The sequence below is a fragment of the Erinaceus europaeus genome, chromosome X (assembly GCF_950295315.1).
Source record: "Erinaceus europaeus chromosome X, mEriEur2.1, whole genome shotgun sequence".
In the NCBI taxonomy this organism is placed as follows: Eukaryota; Metazoa; Chordata; class Mammalia; order Eulipotyphla; family Erinaceidae; genus Erinaceus; species Erinaceus europaeus.
This window is the reverse complement of record NC_080185.1, coordinates 69384407-69403296: the sequence shown is the minus strand read 5'-3', so window position 1 is coordinate 69403296 and position 18890 is coordinate 69384407.

Here is an 18890-nt window from a genome sequence, read left to right as displayed (position 1 = left end):
AGGAACGTTCCGTAGGTATGTGGGCTTACTTCGGGGTTCTCAATTCTATTCCAATGATCAGTGTGTTTACTCTTGTTCCAGTACCAGGAAATTTTTATGACAATGGCCCTATAGTACAATTTGACATCAGGGTGGTCCCTGATGCTTACCGTTATGTTCTTTTTTGTTATGATTATTTTGACAATTCTAGGTCTAGGTTCTGGTTCCAGATAAACATTTGTAGCATTTGTTGTATTCTCCTAAAAAATGTGAGTGGGATCTTGATGGGGATAGCATTAAATTTGTATATGGCTCTGGGTAGTATATTCATTTCGGTGATGTTAATCTTCCAACCCATGAACATGGAATATCTTTCCATTTCTTTCTGCCTTTTTCAATTTCCTTGAGTAGTGACTCATAATTTTCAGTATACAAGTCTTTCACTTCTTTGGTTAGGTTTATTTCTAGATATTGTTTTTATTGCTAGTAAAATCAATTAATTGATTTCTGGATTTCAACTTTTTCTAACTTAGTGTTTTAGTGTTTGAATATAGGAATGTCTCTCACTTCTGGATGTTAATTTTGTAGCCTGACACCTTACTGTATTTTCTGATGATTTCCAAAAGCTTCTTGCTGTATTCCTTAGGTTTTTCTATGTATACTATCATGTCATCTGCAAATAGGGAGAATTTGACTTCTTCCAATATGTATCCCTTTAATTCTTTGCTCCTGCCTGAATGCTATGGCAAGAACTTCCAACACTATGTTGAACAGTAATGGTGACAGTGGGCAGCCCTTTATAGTACCTGATCTGAGGGGCAATGCTTCCAGTTTTTCAACATTAAGCATGATGTTGACTGTAGGTTTACTATGTATACACTCCACTATCTTCAGGAATTTTCCATATATTCCCGTTTTTTGTAGTGTTTTGATCACAAAGGGATGTTGGATTTTATCAAAGGTTTTTTCTGCATCTACTGATGTAACCCTGTGTTTTTTTGTCTTGCTTTTATTGATGTGGTGGATCACACTGATTGATTTACATATATTAAACCGACCCTGCATTCATGGATAAACCCCACTTGGTCATGATGAACAATATTTTTAATATACTGCTGTATCTGGTTGGCTAGAATTTTGTTCAATGTTTTAGCATATATGTTCATCAGAAATGTTGGTCTGTAGTTTTCTTTTTTTGTTGTGTCCGTGTCTGCTTTTGGTATCAAAGTGATGTTGGCTTCATAGAAGATGGAAGGGAGTGTCTTCAATGTTCAGGAAGAATTTTAAAAGTAGAGGTATTAGTTCTTCTTTGAAGGTTTTGTTGAATACATTTGTAAAACATTCTGGTCCAGGACTTTTATTCTTGGGAAATTTTTTGATAACTGCTTCAATTTCATTAGCTGTGATGGTCCTTTTCATATTATCTATTTCCTCTTTATTTAATTTTAGAAGTTTGTAGGTATCTAGGAAATCGTCCATTCCTTCCAGGTTCTTTAGCTTGGTTGCAAATAGTTGTTCATAGAAGCCTCACATGATATGTTGAATTTCTGTGGTGTCTCAAGTGGTAAACTGCCAAACTGTTACCAGCCAGTTAATCTCTCCCCAGGTTCCTCTCTGTCCACGAGCCACACTTGTTTGCATTCACCGATGATTTGGTGCTTTCCTGGAGTCATTCTAGTCCTGTCTTTTTGCATTCCCAGATGATCACCTTTGGTATTCCTAGTTGACCTGTAAGAGGAGAGGGGAGGAGAGGAGAGGAGAGGAGAGGAGAGGAGAGGAGAGGAGAGAAGAGGAGAGGAGAGGAGAGAAACACAGCTGCTGCTGCTCTGTAGCCTGCCTCCAATTGTCCCATTGTGATTTTTTTTATATAGGAGACCTTTTAGATCTTCTGCAAGGCAGGCTTTGTCATAGTTGATTCCTTCAACTATATTTGTCAGAGAAGGTTTTTATGCCTCCGTCTACTGTGAATGACAGTCTAGCCGGATATCGTAGTATTGGTTGAAAGCTTTTCCCATTGAGCACTTGATAGATATCTTGCCATTCTCTTCTGGCCTTTAGTTTTAGTGTAGAGAAATCTGCTGCTAATCTCTGTAAGTGACTCCTTGTTTTTCTCTTCCAGCTTTCAGGATCCTTTCTTCATCCTTATTCCTTTTCATTCTAAATATGATGTGTCTTGGTATCTTTATGTTTGAGTTAATTCTGTTTGGGACACTCTGGGCCTCTTGAACCTTTATGTCTTTTATGTTGTCTAGACTAGAGAAGTTCTCAGCTATTATATCCTGAAGAATGCTTTTTTCCCCTTTCTCTTTCTCCTCTGGTAAGTAAATGATAAAAGTATTGCTTCTTTTGAAGTTGTTTTCAGTATCTCTTAATCTCTTTTTGAGATCTCTTTCTTCTTTTTTAGTTTTCTCTAATTCATCCTCGAACTTTCTACTTCTATTATCTGCCTCACTTATTCTGTTCTCTCTTTCCTCTGTTGTTTTCTGGAAGTCAACTTTTTTTTTACTCTGTTCTGATACTGTATTAGCTTGTTCAACTATTCTCTTAGCTCAGCTATTTCAGCTTTCAGCTTCCTGATTACCTCAAGATAATTAGTGTTTTCTTTCAGAGTCTCATTTGTTCTTTCCCCATTTCTGATAATATTACTTTCAGATGTTTTCCTCACTCCTGTAACTATTGCATCGGTTAGTTTTTGGATGTTGTTTTCATTCTATGTGCTTCTCTCTTTTGAAGGCTTCTATCTGGATGTTTTTCCAGGTTCATTTACCCAATGTTTCTTCTGGGTTTAACTATTGCATTTTGTGTGTTATGAGGTCCCTCTCTCAGTACTTTTCAATAAATTAATTACACTTGCCTGGATTGACTTGTGTCTAAGTAAGGTAGTAAGAGTCTATGATTTTTTTAAATTAACAGTTGTTTTAATGTTATTCCAATCCCTGAGGTGAAGCACAGTGGCTGTTAAACCCTCTTATCTTCTTTATCTTCCCAGTAGACTATGGGAGCCTGAAGCCTTTTTAACTATTAGAAGATTGTTTAACTCAATTACTCACTGTTGACCAAGAGATAAAACAGGATGGGGTATAAATGACACAATGATTATGCCAAGTCCCAAGATGTGAAGTGCTGGGCCCAAACACCGCCTCACCCCAATGGAACTGAGGAGATCTGTGTTCTGTGGCCTTGTATTTCTGAATAAATCCTGATTTCTGAGGGAATAATTCACCATTTTTCCTAATTTATCACGAGAACTGTGTGAAAAGGCTCCTACTATATAGCCACACCTCCTAACCACAAAGAGTCACCCTCTCTTGAATCACCTGAACACCTCACTGCCCCTCAATGTTAATATAGGGCTTCCCTGCTGCTGTTCCAGCCCCTGAGGGGCAACAGCAGTGGAGACCTCTAGTTGTAAATCGGAGATTCTTAATTTCTCCCTTCAGCAGTCTTTTTGTTGATGAAACTCAGACCAGAGGTGGTGTTTCAACTTGCAGACTGCAGGATGGCTACCTGCAGTAGGTTCAGACTTTTAGCCCCAGGAATCTCTCCTTAAGCTCCTCTGTGTCCATTAGTCACACATGTTTGCACTCATTTGTGGCTTGGTGGGTTCCTGGAGTTATCCCAGTCTTACCTTTTTGCATTATTAGGTGAATCTCTTTGCTATTCCTAGTTGAGCTGGGAAAGCAAAATGTAGCTGCTACTATTCTTTATCCACACCTCTAGAAGTCTCCAAGCATTGCCTTCTTAACCTCTAAGACAACAAGAGCCTTACCCATTCTCTATAAAACCCCCTATTTATCCTGGCTCTGGAACCTCTGTGGTATGGCTCACTTTCCTTCATGCTTCTCTCTATAAATACCATTTGATACTGCATCTGCTGATCACAACCAAATCAATGCAATTAGTGCCACCTTAACATGTTTCACTTCAGACTATGTCCAGAGATGCCAGGCTTGGGATGCCAACTCTTCAGCTCCATTGCTCTAGTGAGACCTTTTTTTTTTTTTAGCTTATAAGACTCCTTAATTCCATTTTGGGTAGTGCACTTCCTAACAAAGCCTCAAAACCTAGATATAGACTAGGGCCCATGAGTTAGAGCACATGTGCACATGTATCCATAAGTTAGGGGCAAATGTATGTGCTGGGAAATTGTGCAGATGCGGTCACATCTGCCATGTTGTCCCCTCAGGCTATTGCTAGTTCCCGCAAGAGTTGGGACATTCTTGGAGAGCCTGTTCCACCATGTTGTGCCCTCACAGAATTGTCAATTCCCCATGATAGTTGGAGCGCTTTGTTTACTCCTCCCCCTTCCCATTATCCTATCTCCGATTGCCATGTTTCCTAGCCTCCCATAAAAGCCCTTCTTCCCCCCCTGGCTCTCTTGCCCGCTTTTCACCCCAGTGAATGGAAGTGTGCGGTGTGTAGCAGGAGGCGGCCATTTTGGCTAGCTCCACGTGGCCCGAACTGCTGCACTCTCACCCAACTCTTAGGTGCCCACCAATAAAGAATTGTGTTCCCTCTCCGCTCTGGATCTCCTCTCTCTCTCCTTCGCATTACAGCCCAACATATTTGCCTTAAATAAAAAAGTGTGCTATAGTTTGAAATGACTCAATAAGTGCAGGAAGCAAGTAGAAAGAACTAAAAAAAAAAAGACACCATAAAGTACTTAATCAAACAGTTTCTACTTAGACCTAGATACCCTCCTCACCTATTTCCTATTTCACTTCCCTCAATTACACTATGGTTAAACTTGTATAATAATAATAATAATAATAATAATAATAATAATAATGACAGATAAGTTAAACCCTCTGAGTTGAGAAATGAAAACAAGAGTAAATAAATGAGATCATATGAAACTAAAATTCTTCTACATCTAAAAATCAAACTACACAAAGATAAACTGTCAACCCAGTAAGAAGAAGATATTTTTACATCACACATCTGACAAGGAACTGATATCTAACATCTATGCATAATCGGTACAGGTCTACAAAAGAAGCAAAAATGACCTAGTAAGAAGTAGACCAAAGAACTAAACAATTTCCTAAAGAAAACTGTGTGTCCACAGACACATGAAGAAATGCTTCACTTCACTGATCTTTGGAAAAATGCAAATTAAAAAATATACTGAGACATCACCTCACATGTGAGAGAATGGCTGACATCAGCAAATGAGGAAATGACAGATGGTGGCAAGATTGTGAGGAAAAAAGGAATTCTGCTACACTGCTGTGGGAATGCAAATTGTTTCAACTTCTTTGTAAGATTTCTTTGTATGGAGAGTCCTTAAACAAATAATAATGAAATTACCTTATGATCCAGCAATACCACTCTCTTAGGCATTTATCCAATGGACACTCAAACACAAATTTGTAGGGACATATACACCCCTATGTTAATAGCTGTATTATTCAAAAAAGATAAAGAATGGAAGCATCGTAAATGCCCAGATATGGCTGTTTAAAGAAATTATGGGATATATAATAAGTCATAAAGTAAAGGAACAATGTAATATTTATTCTCATAAATAGTAACCCAGCAAAACATATTTAGTAAGCTATGTAATCAACACTACCCACAATATTTTCAAATTGTCTCCATGTGTCTTAGCTCTAACAATATATATTTTAAGCAACGAAAAGTCATAGGGATGGGGAGATAATATAATGGTTGTACAAATATCTTTCATGCCTGAGGCTCTGATGTCATACTTTCAATCACTAGCACCACTAGAAGTCTAGTTATCTAAAATAAATAGGAGCCTAGGAGAAAAAGAAATGGAGTCTTTTTAAGGAATATAATTCAAAATATTCTGTATTTTAAATAATCAGGGTCCAGTCAAAATTGAAAACTTGGAAGTTGAAATGATTCTTTTTTCACTTCTTCATCCTTTCATTTGCATAACAATATTAAATATTTATTATTTTTCAATAAATAACAACTTAAGACATATATAAAACATATTTAACCATGACCCTAGAATCTCATAACTTATAGGAGCCTTTTAACTAACAGAGCCATAATCATTATATAATATTTTTAGTGCTAGGGTAGGTGAAGTATGAGGGAAAAAATGTCTATATCAACATCAGAGAAAAAGATGAAGCAGTGAATATATATTAATTGCTTTGTAGATTGTTCTGTGATAAAATTCTTTATGATTTTATAAATTACATGTTAGCCCCAGATCAGGAAATGAATTTTGGAAAGGAGCAAAGATGAGCATTTAAGAAATTGTTGCAGTAGCTCCTGTATTAAATAATAGAAACTTGATCTAAAGAAGTGTTAACGGTTATGAAATATACTTGATAAATTGAAGACTTATAAGAGATAGAATGCACATCATTCAGAAGGTGATTAGGCATGCAGATCAGGAATAAAAATTGTCACCTGGTTATGAACTGGTAAATTGTATGGGTAATGGTGTCATTTGATATTGCAAGAAATACAGAAGAATCAAACTTAGAAGGAGGATTCAGATGAGTTCACATATTAATATGCTGCACTCAAGTAGACTGAGGAGCACCTAGGTAGAGAGGTTCAGTAAGCTACAGGATATTTGGTTTGAGGCTTTGAAGAAATAACTGAGATAAGTTCATAGATTTGAGACTCATCAATAAAAATAGATATTTCAATCATAGGAATATTACCTCAGTAAAATTATTGTGAAGCTTAAAAAATAATTACTGAAATTTCAGAAGAATGATTATGAGGAATGAAAAATATCTAGTGTATTAAATTGGACATAACCGATGGGCTGTCTTATTTACTATAGGTGACATATTTATTGTGATGCATATGTTCATTTGAATTCTTGTCATCAATTCAATGAATTCATTAATGAAACATCTATAATGTCTAGACATAGATAAGTATGAAAAATACACTTACTGTCACCATGATGGAGATAAACAAGAAAGAAAAAAAATGAAACCAATAGATATTGTGATGATGTCCATTTTCCCCCAACAAATATCCTTAACTTATTTTTGATAATTCATGGAACTCAGTAGATTTTTGTTGAGAGTGTCCTTTATTTGGATTATTTCCTAAGAGAGGAAACCAGTGAATTAGCAATGCTTTCATAAGAGATATAAGTGCTTTTGATTATAAATTTGATTGTACCTAACATGAAACATGCTTGTTCTGTAAATATGATCTTGTTTTAGGTCACAGATTTAATTAATTTTTACTGAATTGTTTTGTTTTGCTTTCAATTTAATATTTTCCCAATAAAAGATTAGTATTATGGTTTTAGCTTATTTAAAGCAAAGTTGTACCATGAGAAATTTATAATGCTATTCATCCTCTATCTGGACAGGTGAATGTGCCTGCTCTTTGATTTCCTTCAGAAAGGGCTAGAGAAAGTTGAGTTTTTAACTTTAGCATAGATATCATTGTATTGGTTGGTTTTGTTGTCCACTGAACAATTCAGGTGGGTTGTGATGGCCAGTACTTTATTTTACTATTTTACATGTCTATTGAGTAAGTAATCTCCTGAAGTTTGGTATTTCTGCAAAGTGATATTGAATATAAGTTACTAAAGTATAAATCCTGATGTTTTTTTAAACATTATTACATATCACATTTGAGAACTTGTCTCTAAATAAATTTTATAAAGTATTACTTTCAAGGGCTCTAAAGATGATTAATCCTTTTCTCAATACAAAATGTCAAAACCATACAATTGTAATATTCAAGTAGGATCACTCCCTATCTAATAAGCCTCTTCTCAGTATCTCCTGCCACCGCCCCTCCTTAAGTATAGCTGAAGTGTGATGATTAAAATTAAGGATCATGTAAAAACAGGTTCTTCAAAGTTGTTAGATACAGAGGTTTCCAACCACTCCCTCATAATTCATCCTCAAATTACTTTAATTTTCATGTTGTTGATTGGTTTTTAGAAGTGCTCTGTAAAATACATTTATGATATGTAGGTACAATTCCTCAAATGAGGTATTTGAGGGGGTACCAGCTATGACTTCATATAGACAGTGGTACATAGTTTAGGTCTGAAAAATAAATAGAATCTGCCTTATTAGAAATAAGTGCAAGACAGTTAGATAGCTCACTTTGGAAGTGTATGCTTTATGATATGCATGGGTTCAAATCCTCACCTCTACATGGCTATGGAAGATACTTTGTGCTGTCTTGTCTCAAAAAACAAAGTTGGGGGAAAACAGATACCTTAAAGCAAAAGTGTACAGTAGTTTTCAGTGAGTCAATAAAGGTATTAAGCAATCAGAAATACCTAAAAAGACACCATAAACTACCTAATGAAATAGTTTCTACTTAGACCTAGATACCCTCTTTACTTAACTTCTGTCACATATCCCTCAGTCACTCCAAACTAACCTAGTCAGACTAAGTAAAGACTACACAAGCTGAATAAGGGCAAGAGACTGGCACACTTTAATGATGACTCTTTAATCACTACCAGACCACCCCAATACCTGAGGCCTGTGTCATGGAGTCCTGGGATTCACACACAGACATGATGGGCCTAGACCTCTAACATATCTCTCTCACCACTGTCACTGGTAATTTCCATCATGAAAAACATGATGGACCCCTCTGATTGCCCCTATAGGACCTGGCCCTCGATATGGATCAATAAGCATGGGGAGTGTTCCATTGTCTGAAGGGAGGTTGGATAGCATACTCTGCCTATCATCTGAGGATGATGGGTCCTAAAATCAGTGCAGCCTGGAATGTTCCTAGCCATGAACACGGAATGTGAGCTCAGACCTACAGGGATGTAGATGTTACATAGGCTCCTGTGCTGAATATGGGCCCCAGATCAAATCAATGTGGTCTACATTTTAAAAATATTCAAGTACTTTCCCCATATTTGGGAGCTACTCTCTTCCCTGATCCAGCTTTATGGTTCTTTTTCCAACTATGACACCATCCCCCCAGACAATAACTTAGGTCACTTGCATATTAGCTATCAGATGCAGGCAAAAACTAGTAGGCTCATGGGCCCATTGGAATATACCTAAAGTATAACTACTAGCTTTTTCCAAAATGTAGACCCCAAATATGTATCTGCAATATTCCAGCTTTTAGGTTTATGATTAGTTAACAAATTGTTCTTTTTATATCTTAACTATTTTTCAGCCACAAGGTTCCAGATACTACCTTGACGCCAAACGGACCTCCCAGAGCAGATGACCCCACCAATATGTCCTGGAGCTCCACTTCCCCAGAGCTCTGCCCCAGTAGGGAAAGAGAGAGACAGTCTGGGAGGATAGATCAACCTTTCAACTCCCATGTTCAGCGGGATAGAAATTACAGAAACCAGACCTCCCACCTTCTGCACACCATAATGATCCTGGGTCCATACTCCTAGAGGTATAAAGAATGGGAAAGATACCAAGGGAGGGTACTGGATAGAGACTTCTGGTGGTGGGAATTGTGTGGAGTTGCGCCTCTCTTATCCTTTGTTCTTGTCAATATTTCCATTTTATTTTTATTTGGAAAATAAAAATAAAAAACACAAGGTTTTGGGGTCAGGTGGCTGTGAACGTAGTTGAGTGCACATGTCATAATGTTCAAAGACCTGAATTCAATCACCTGGTCCCCACCTGTAATGGAAAGCTTTAAGATTGGTGAAGCATTATTGCAGGTGTCTCTCTGTATCTCTTCCTATCACCCCTTCCCTCTTGATTTATGGCTGTCTCTATCCAATAAATAAAGAAGTAAACATTATAGAGACTTTCAAAAAAGTTAAAAGCAAGTTTTTTAGGGCTGGGGAGACAGCATAATGGTTCTGCAGAAAGACTTAAATGCCTGCAGCTCTGAGGTTCTAGGTTCAATCCCTAGTAAATCAGAGCTGTGTAGTGCTATGATATCTCTCTCCTTATCTCTCAACTTCTCTTCATTTCTCTCATTTCTTTCTATCTTTTATGAAAATTAAATAACTAAAATGGTTTTGAAAAGCAATACTTACAGAATCAAGCTCATAGAATATATACTGTGGCTTTAAAATTTGCTAGTCATGTGATCTTGAGACAATATAAGTATTGTTGCTTGAATTACCTCACTAGTAAAGTGGAGATTTGCCTTACTTCTAAAAGCTGTATTGACTACAAAGTCAGATAATACTTGTTAATCCATGTTGACTATTTTCATGTCTTCCAAAGAACATGAACTATGCAGGGTCAACTAAAAGATGGAATTTTAAAAAGACCAGCCTTATTGTAACTAAGCTACATAATTATAGCTTTCCTTTCAACAGTTAAGATTAACAAGCAATTCTGTATTATTAGATGTCTAGAAATGAACTAATATAGTAATTCATTTCCTCTATCTTACCTACTTTGTCTTTCACCAGTCCATACAGTATATCACAACGTAATATAAACTTTGTTTCTGCAATAAACATTGTGGGCTTATAAAATGATCGAAACCTCTTTTACATTATCCACATGATAGAAAAAAATGTTAACAAAAAATATTTTGTTTAGGAGTTTCTTTCTCACACTTCACTGTGTTACAATAAATATGACTTAACATGAATTTATATTGTTGCTGGAATTGTGCCTACAGAAACTGAACTGGTAATTAATGTGTTTGCATGGTACATAATTAAATAACATGTTGTAACTTGTTCCTATTGTGTATGCCAGATTGAACAACCTGTAATACCCAAACATAAGATTAAGACCTACATTATTAATTGTGTCTGTCAAATTACCCAGTACTGTCACCTTCAAATCATAAAAAAAGTCAACATAAAGCATGTAAGGCAAAGATCCATGGAAAACAAATGCCTAGTTGTGTTAATTTTACCTCTGTATTCTTACCTAGGAATTCAGAATTATTTATAGTCAAGCTATAGAAGTTAAACATAAAAATGAATAATGTTTCTCATATCTGTATATTAATTTTATATCCTACTTAATAATTTCTAAGAGGTTTTTTTATTTTCAGTTGGATTATTTAGATTTTTCTATGTATACTGACATATCATCAGCGAATATTGAAATATTGATACTTTTATTTCTTCCCTCCCGATTTGGACATTTTTATCCCTACCTAATTGCTATGACTACAATTTCTAAGTCTATGTTAAAATACAGTGCTATTGAGCTTAATAAAGAACACATACATTCTAAATTTCTACTGATCCTGTCATATGTTTGTCGATATTCATTTTTTAATCAGTGGTTATTAAAAGTACCAGTGGTGGCTGGTAGCAGATTCTTTCAGAAAAAACAAAGTACGACTTACTGGGACAGCTAAAAATAAAGAGAAAGAGAGAGGATCAGAGAAAAAAATTAAAATATCTCATAGTAGAATTTTTTTCATCTTGGCAATGTTCAAAATATTAATATACAGGAAGCTGAGCAGACATATAAGAATCAACTCAAAATTCAGTAATAAATTAATCATTTTAAAAATTAACAAAGGTTTAGTTTTTCTTACATTTGAATCATCTAGAATTTTAAAAACCAATTTTATTGGTAGAGGGAAATGGTTAACAGTGAAGTTGTTGACACATAGGAACAGTGTCTTATCTCTGTAAAAGTTCTCTGCAGAACACTATTATTCACAACACTGTTTTCTTTAAGTAACATTATTAACATCTGTGTAATACTGAGTAGCATTATTCTATTATATTTATATTTCATTTTTACTTTTTAATTTTTATTGTTAGTGAATTAATAATGATTGACAAGATTGTGGGATAAAAGTGGTACAATTGCCACCACCAGTTTCATATCCCATCCTCTCTAGTGGTAGTTTCCCTTTTCTTTATTCCACTGGGAGTACCTTACCAAAGATCTCTATGGGCTGCAGAAGGTGGGAATTCTGGCTTCTGTAATTGATTCTCCACTGGACATGGGCATTGATAGGTAAACCCACACCACTAGCCTGTTTTTGTCTTTCCATAGTGGGGTAGGGGTGTGGGGAGGTGGGGTTCCAGGATACACTGATAAGATTGCACAGGGAATTCAGGTGGGCATCATGGTAGCATCAGCAACTTGGTTGCTGAATAGCATTAAGATATAAAACAAGACAAACTGTTTAATAATCAGGAAAGGTAAGCGTATAGAAGATGAAATTTAGGAAGTAGGAAGAAGTTAGGAAGTCTATTTTAGGTATATTTCAATAGACTCATGACTATTAATTTTTGCCTGAGCCCATTAGCTAACAGGCAGGTGGGCTGAAAGTGTTGTCTGGGAAGACAGCAATCAGAACTGGGAATAGGACTAAAAAGGTGGATCAGGGCAGAGAGAATCTCCCAAATATGGGAAAAGTATATAAATACCATTAACTGTAACCCCCATAGATCTGTCCTAGATACCATGTCTATTCATATTTCGTACAGGAGCCTGTGTAACCTCTTCATCCCTGCTGTTCTGAATTCACATCCCATGCTCATAGCTAGAGACATTCTAGGCTGCACTGATTTCAGGACCAGTATTCCTCAAGTGGCAGAGTATGCTGACCCAGCCTCCCTTCGTAGACTGGGGAAGTCTCTACAACTGTCATTCCACACTGAGGGTCAAGTCCTCAGTTGCCCACAACAGGGTTTATTATGTTGTTTCTAGTGGAGATGACAAGTAATGGTGAAGAGAGGGATCTGCTTGGGGTCTAGGACCAACATATCTGTATGGGAATCCCAGGATTACCTGACTAGGACCCCTGATGATGGGGTGGCGTGGTAGTGACCAAAAAGGCCATCACTAAACTGTGCCAGTCTCTTGCCCTTATGCAGCTTTTTAGTACTTACTTTATCTGACATTGTTAAACTGAAAGTGATTGAGGGAATTGACATAGGAAGGAGTTGAGGAGAATATGTAGGTCTATGTAAAAAATATTTAATTAAGAACCTAATGCTGTCTTTTTTAGGTCTTTCTACTTGCTTGCTGCACTTACTGAGTCACTGCAAATTATTGCATACTTTTACTTTAAGGTACTTATTTTCCCTTAAAGTATGGATACATGTGCACATGTACTCTATTGCATGGTCCCAGATATATATCTATGTTCTATAACTTTGTTAGGAGTTGTGCCACTTGAAATGGAACTTAAGAGTCTAATGAGATAGGAACAGTCTCACCAGAGTATTAGAGCTAGAAGGTTGACATCCCATGCCTGGCATCTATGGACAAAGTGCAAAGTGAAACATATCAGTGTGACACTGGTCGCACTGATTATGTTGAGAGCAGATGTAGCATCAAAAAGAAGGTTGAAGGAAAATGAGAAAATTACCACAGCTTCCATTCCATGATTTATATCATTTGATGCTATTTACAAACAACTATATTTTATATACTGACAAAACCATTTGCCTCTGGACTCCCTGGTCTAAGATTATGGGTGATTTAATATTTCAAAAACATTATTATTAGAAATACACTAACAATTTGTCCCAGTCTTCAAATTCAGTTAACTAATTTGAAATGTTAAATTCTTAGATTAAAGGAATATATACTCAGAACTGAAATCTATGCATTAAAAAGCTCTAGGCATTCAATCTATTTTACCTTCATATTGATTAAATAGTGATTTATAAGACTAAAAATTAATAGTAGTGCTTATTAATACCATTCCCACCACAAAAAATCTGTGTACTTCCCCCTAAACCTCCTATTGTGGAGTTTAAAATCTAGCCCCCATCCCCCGAGGGAGGGGTATTGGTGCAATACCCCAAACTCAGTCAAACTCTACTTCGTGTTTCCATTCTTGATTTTATTTCTCAACTTCTTTTTTAAATATTTTTTATTTAAGAAAGGATTAATGAACAAAACCATAAGGTAGGAGGGGTACAACTCCACACAATTCCCACCACCCAATCTCCATAACCCACCCCCTCCCCTGATAGCTTTCCAGTTCTCTATCCCTCTGGGAGCATGGACCCAGGGTCATTGAGGGTTGCAGAAGGTAGAAGGTCTGGCTTCTGTAATTGCTTCCCCGCTCAACTTCTTTTTATGAGTGATTTAATCTCATACTCATCTTTCTCTTTCAGGCTTATCTCACTAAACATAATTCATCCTGTTTCCATCCAAGATGGATCAAAGAAGATGGATTCATTATTATCCATAGCTGAGTAGTATTCCATCATTTATACACTGCAACTTTCTCAGCCACTCATCTTTTGTTGGAAACCTGAGTTGTTTCCAAGTTTTGGCTATTAAGAATTTTGTGGCTGGGGACCGGAGCCAAGATGATGACTTGGAAGCAGCTGCTGGCATGAGCTCCGACAACAATTGCTGGAAAGGGTAGGGATAACTGGCTTTCAGCAGGACGGTGAATAAGGGGTCCTAAGGGTGACACCAAGGAGGTGACTATAGCACAATTTGGGTTAGAAAACAGAGAAAAAAGAAAGTAATTTTTTTTATTATTTCCCAAGCACACCCCTCCCCTCTCCTCCAATAACCAGACCCAGAGGCTGGAGAGTTGCTACTATCAGGCTTGCCGCTTAGTGTTTTTCTTTACGAAGATTCCTGGCTCATCAGGGGTGTCATTCCAACCCTTTTCCTTTTTGTGAGCCAATCAGGAGCCGTCCAAGATGCAGAATGACAGGGTTTTTTTAGTCTGTTCTATTTTATTATTACTATTATATATAGGCGTGTCCCTTTCCACCCTCCTTCAGGTTGACCAAAATTAACTCTTAGTGTATTTTCCATTGCTAGGTGACTGGTTGTCCTATCCATTGGGAAAGGAATTTGTTTCACTCTACCTACCTCCTCTATTCATTCTCCCCCTTCTTCCAGCTCCTAGCTAATTAAAAAAAAACCTCTTTCCTTTCACTTATCATTATTTTCTTTCCTTTCCTTTTCTTTCTTTTTGTTTTTTTTTTTCTCATTCTTGTCTTCCTTCCTCCTTATTTGGCTTTCTGAATTCACTAATACTGATATTTTGGGGAAGAAATCTGACTCACAGTGGACTCTCTTTGTGTGTGTCTCTTCTCTACTTCCCTTTGTCCTCTTGCTACCCCTAGAATTTACAGTGGACAGTAGATTGCATAATAACTCCTGGTTTGCTTCCACGTTTTAGCTATTATGAATTGTGCTGCTATAAACATAGGCATACACATATCTTTTTGGTTGGGTATTATACAGTCCTCGGGGTATATCCCCAGGAGAGGAATTACTGGTCATATGGAAGGTCTATGTCTAGCCTTGTGAGAGTTCTCCAGACTGCTCTCCAGAAAGGCTGGACCAGTTTACATTCCCACCAGCAGTGTAGAAGGGTTCCTTCCTTGGATCCCACAACCTCTCCAGCATTTGTTGCTGCCGTCATTTTTGATGTACGACATTATCACAGGGGTGAGATGGTATACTGTATAAGCAAAATGGTTCTTTTAAAGTTTATTTTACCTAATGTAATAAATACATGAACATACACTATAAATGCATCTTGATACTTTAATAAGCCAGGCATCAAAAATATTACTTTAAAGTCTTTGTTTCTCAGTGACAAGCAATAATTATTGATCCCCCAAAAGAGTCAGTCTTGAGATAAACTTTTCTGATGTGTTTTTCATGTATGGCTTTTATTTTGTAGTAGCATACCCAACACTCAAAATCATTTTAAGATGCATGCAACATTTTTTTCATTGATTCAATTCTCCTTTTGGAATATTTCTGACCTGATCCTAAGTAGAAGGTGACACTTTGGTCTAAAGGAGATCATTCAACTGTGAAAAATGTCAGAATAAGTATGGGGATCATATACAACTTGATGAATATGGCTATAATATCTTGTTACTTCTCAAGTGTCTGATTATAGTAAATATCACCAAAAAGCAACTGACTGTAGTTTCCTTTAAACATAAGTGAATATTCCTCAAAATCTGGTTGCTACTAACCAAACAATTGTAACTTAAAAACCCCAAATTGTAGGGGGCTCAGTGGTAGCAAACCTAGTTAAGTGCTCATATTGCAATGTGCAAGGACCCTGATTCAAGCCCCCAGACACCTTCTGAAGGGAAGAAAGGTTCAAGAGGAGTGAAGCAGCACTTCATATATGTCTTTCTCTGTCTCTGTCTACCCACCTCCTTCCGGGCATTCCCTCTCAATTTCTGTCTCTATCCAATAAATCATACAAACATACAGGCACAAGCACACACACAAAACTGCTATATGCCCTTTTCTAGAAGGCCAAATAAAATATATTAAGTGAATAAATAAATAAATAATAAATGAAGTAATATCATGAAAGATCAAAGCTTTGTGTACTCAAGTATACAGTATGCCAGGTGCAACAGATTTGCGTCAAGAGGTTTTGTCATATATTTAACTTTAAGAAATTGTTATTTGTGTACAGTAAACATCAATTAAGGTCAAGGAGATAAATATATCTGTATAAAATTAGCATGAAATTCTACTTTTTAACAAAATTCATACTCTTGAATATTTCCCTAGAGTAATAGTGTAGAATGTAACACTGTAAACTGCCATGTACATATTGCATTCCATAAAGTTGCAAAACATAAAAATAATTATCAGTAACAACAACAATAATATAGTGCTAGAACAAACTCCACCTCTGTGGAAACCATCCCTAACCAGTTTGGGAGGTTTATAAGAAGTATCTTTGATACAGAACATTTCGTCAGTGTTGTTTCTGCTGCTACATAGTTGCAGCAATGATTAAAGGAACCACCCTGTTCCTCTCTTTTTCCATCCTGGCAATAGTCAATTAAAATTCATTTATAAACTCCTCTGTCTTTGTTAGTCCTTTATAATGAAAATAATATTCAAAGTAAAAAAGAAAATATTACCAATTAAAATAAATAACATGCTGACTGAAAAATTATGTAAATAGCTCATTCTAATATTTTTAAAGTTTTATTGTTCTACAATAGGACACATATTACACAAAATCCCACAGAAAAGTGGAACTTTTTTATATTCAGTCATAAACATGGAAGAGCAGCGTTTTGTAAAAACTAACTTGAAGAACTGATTTAACATGTTTGAATTCACATAAGTTAAATCAGCAATGCAGCTAAAAACCAATGGTTATATTCAAAAGACACACATTATTGTAGTGATATCTATTGCTGAGTGTCTATAGCATTGCCACCCATTTTTACAAAAATAATTTGTAGTTCTGTTAGTAACAAGTCAATTCTTTTTTTTAATTAATTAATTTATTTAAAAAGGAGACATCAACAAATTCATAGGATGGGAGGTACAACTCCACACAATTCCTGCCACCCAATCTCTATATTCTGTCCCTTCCCCACTAACTTTGGTATTTTCTATCCCTCTGGGAGCATGGACCCAGGGTCATTGTGGGTTGCAGAAGGTGGAAAGTTTGGCTTCTGTAATTGCTTCCCCACTGAACATGGGCGTTGACTGGTCAGTCCATACTCCCAGTCTGCTTCTCTCTTTCCCTAGTAGGGTGAGTCTCTGGGGAAGCGGAGCTCCAGGACGCATTGGTGGGGTCTTCAGTCCAGGGAAGCCTGGCCGACATCCTGATGGCATCTGGAACCTGGTGGCTGAAAAGAGGGTTAACATACAAAGCCAAACAATTGTTGACCAGTCATGGACCCAAAGGTTGGAATAGTGGAGATGAAGTGTTGGGGGATACTCACTGCAGACTCTAGTGTACTACTGCTTTCAGGTATATATTTGCCCTAGTTTATGGATACCTGTGTATATATGCTCTATTTCCTGGAACCTGGTGTATATCTAGGTTTTGGTATTTTGTTAGGAAGTGAACCATCTGGGATGGAATTAGAGAATACTATGAAAGGAAAGGTCTCACCCAAGTGATGAAGCTAAAGGGTTGTCGTTCCCCACCTTAGGTCTCTGGACACAGTCTGAAGTGAAGCATGCTGGGGTGATACTCGTTGTGTTGATTAGGTTGCAATCAGCGGGTGCAATATTATTTGATAAGAATTAGGAGAAGCATACGGGAAAGTGGACCCTACCCTAGGACCCCAGGACTGGGGAAAGTTTAGGCTCTATAGTGGAAATGTGAGGTTCCCGCTTTCTTAGGGTTCAAGAAAACAATAGTTACTGTTATCATCACATTATTTGGTAATTGGGGTAACTTTGAAAAGTCCCTTTGTTAGACATACAATCAAAATTTCCCCCTCATATTAATTAAATAGTGATTTATATGACTACAATTTAATAGGTGTGTACATAAACACCATTCTCATCACCAAAAGATTGTGTCCCATCCCACACACCCACCCCCATCCATATCCCCCCCCCCCCCCGCTGCCAGCCCAGGAAGCCTCATGTCCACCCTCCTGGTCACCACAGGGTTTTACTTTGGTGCCCTACTTTCAATTTAATCAGATCCTGCCTTTAGTTTACCTTTCTGATCTTCTTTCTCAACTTCTATTGATGAGTGGGATCATCCCATACTCATCTTTATCTTTCTGACTTAGCACACTTAACATAACTCCTTCTAGCTCTGACCAAGATGGCTCAGAGAAGTTGAGTTCATTGATCTTAGTAGCTGCATAGTATTCCATTGTTTATATATACCACAGCTTTCTCAGCCAGTCATCTGTTGTTGGGCACCTGGGTTGTTTCCAGGTTTTAGCGATTATGAATTGTGCTGCTATGAACATAGGAGTACACACCTCTTTTTGGTTGGGTGTTACGGAGTCCTTGGGGCATATCCCCAGGAGAGGAATTACTGGGTCATGTGGAAGGTCCATGTCTAGCTTTGTGAGAGTTCCCAGACTGCTCCCCACAGAAGCTGGACCAATTTACATTCCCACCAGCAATGTAAAAGGGTTCCTCTGTCCCCACATCCTCTCCAACATTTGTTGCTGCTGTCCATTTTGATGTATGCCATTCTCACAGGGGTGAGGTGGTATCCCAATGTTGTCTTTATTTGCATTTCCCTGAAAATCAGCGACCTAGAGCAGTTTTTCATATGTTTGTTAGTCTTTTGGATCTCCTCTGGAGTGAATGTTCTGTTCT